The following is a 2,541-nucleotide window of genomic DNA, read 5'->3' on the forward strand; positions in this document are numbered from 1 at the left end:
AAACAAATTCTGGAGCAGCAGAACCAAGAAAAAGACAAGGTAAAACATTTTTCCAGCCTAAGACAATTCAGAACATCGGGAGTAAAAGTGTCTCACTGGGGTCCATTTCAGTGCAGGCTGTGACCCAGCAAGTCAGTAGCAGGCCTTGGGGGCAGCTGAATCCATGGTGGCAGCTTCCAGATCTCTCAGCCCACAGAGGCAAGGGGATCAGACAACTGATCAGAAGAAGATTAGAGGGGACAATTTGCTGACAATGGGTGCTAGACTCTGTGGGGTTGCACATATTTGGTCCTGGATCACAGTCCAAGGGCAAAGAGGATCAATAGCATACTGTAGCATACAGTCACAGGGGAGTGGAGACCCCAGTCATACTTTCAGGGTATAAAAGAGTGCTTATGATCGCTCACAGACCAGAACACAGGCCAGGAGAGCCGTGACTTCACCTCTCCTTAGTTCATGCCACCTTGGAGGAACTGAAAACTTACAGGTCGCTAGAATTATCTGTGAAAACATCTGCACGAAAAACCTGAAGCTTGGGACAGTGCCCCCTTTTACCCCAGGAGCAGAGCTCAGTTTTAACATAAAATTACAAAGTCAAATCACTTCTAGTCGATTTAACTATGACACATCTGGGTAAATCTGGTTGCTTTGCTATAAAGAACAGCCACATAATGCCTTTCATCATGCTTCCATACATATAACATGAAAACACCGGGAGATTCTTGAGGTTATAGGCTACTTCCATTTTGTCTTTGTAGACAAAAATCATTTCCTTGTACAAAAAGACAATATATTTTCCTAGCACAATGCCTAGAACATGGTAGATACTTAATAGATGTTCATTAAGCTGAAGTTTTGTAGTCAGAAGAGTTAACAGGTAATCTTTTGGTTCTTTTTTTTAAATTTTCTTGCTTTTTGGAGGGGAGAGGGGAGGGCAATTGAGGTTAAGTGACTTACCCAAGGTCACACAGCTAGTTTTTGTGTGTATGTGTCAAGTGTCGGAGTCCGGATCCGAACCTAGGTCCTCCTGACTCCAGGGCTGGTACTCACTGACCCACCTAGCTGTCCAATCCTTTGGTCCTTTGCACAGAGGAAGATAAAGTTAGACTCACAAGTTATTTGGTTAGGAGTATTACAAAGTAATAAAGACCTAGTAGTGTTATCAATCAGTCAGCATTTATTAATTTCTTATGTTCCATACATTGAATGAGGAATTAAGGAGCCAAATACAAAGAAGGTGAACTAATTCTTTCTCTCAAGAAGCTTCCATTTAGTCAGGAGAGACACCAAGTACATATATAAATAGAGAGACAGGAAATAGGGATTGGATTTAGGATTGATACAGGGAATGACTATTGGAGGACACTCCCTCCAGCAGTGCATGTCAGCCCTTTCTCTTAAATTTATTTAGCTGCTTAGGTTAGCACTTAGGTTAAAGTGACCTACCCGAGCACATGCAACCAATATGTGTCAGAGTGGGACTTAAAACCACATTTCCCTGGCTACAAGGCTGACTCTCAAATTATTATACCATGTTGCCTATTGCTAAGTAATATTAAGGGGTCCTCTAAACTTGTCTTTCTGAGTTGCCATTATTTTCCAGAAATACTGGACTGAAACAGAGTATGCAGGAGGCCCTGAACGTGTCAAAAATAAAGTCCCACCCTGAGCTGACATAATGTGTTGTTTGCATCCCATACTGGACTCCTTGTATGTCCTTGGAAGTCAAGACAGGTATCAATCAGGATGCACTAGGCTGAGAAACTGTAGCTGGGACCCTTGTAAATAAGCAGACCATCCTATCTTAATAGTCTAGCTGTACGGCATTGGAGCAGTTCCCAAGGGAAAAGAAAGTGGTCTTTGCCATCTTTCGGAGGGGTTTTGTTCTTTCTGAACCTTTCTTCTTCTTGTACCATGCCCCTTTAAAAGGCAGAGATTTGTGTTTCTTTCTCTATCCTTTGCTTGTAACAAATATGCAAATTTCTGTATGAATTGTGAACTCTTTGGGTTCTACCTGCATGTTCCTTTCTCTTGTAATAAACCTAGTTTTCACATAAGTTTTGTGAAGTTGTGATTGCCTATTGATACTATCATATATATATATCATATATATATATATATAGACAGAATATATATAAAGAGGACAAGAAAAAAATTAATGCAAGGTACGTTGGGAGGGAGGACACTAGATTTGAAGCAAATCAGGAAAGGTTTCAGGGAGAAGGTGGTGACCAAGATTTACTTTCAAGAAAGGGAATCTATGAAGTATTATATTATATGCATGGAAGGCAACTGACCCAAAGGCACAGAGATAGAAGCAGAAACACATATAAGTGACAGAAGTGAAGGCTAGATTAGACAGTATGAGAAATGGAGTCATGCATGTTGAGGCTAAAAAGATGGATTGGAACTTGGTAACAAAGTACTTTAAAATACAAATAGAATTTATGTGTTATGCTAGAAACAGTGCAGGGCCACTAGAATCTATTGGCATTATATATATATATATATATATATATATATATATATATATATATATAT

At 39.9% G+C, this 2,541-nt stretch overlaps 1 long non-coding RNA gene across 1 annotated transcript in view; it reads right to left on the reverse strand.

Moving 5' to 3' along the window:
- Positions 1-928: 928 nt before the first annotated feature.
- Positions 929-2,541, reverse strand: part of LOC138143509 (uncharacterized) — a 174,019-nt gene continuing 172,406 nt past the window's right edge. Inside the window, exon 5 of the long non-coding RNA XR_011163706.1 lies at positions 929-1,080. This is a non-coding gene — a long non-coding RNA (uncharacterized lncRNA). The remainder of the gene's footprint in view (positions 1,081-2,541) is intronic.

This window comes from Petaurus breviceps, unplaced genomic scaffold (genome assembly GCF_028583685.1).
Source record: "Petaurus breviceps papuanus isolate PSGF00001 unplaced genomic scaffold, PetGlider_PUasm1.0 90644, whole genome shotgun sequence".
Lineage (NCBI taxonomy): Eukaryota > Metazoa > Chordata > Mammalia > Diprotodontia > Petauridae > Petaurus > Petaurus breviceps.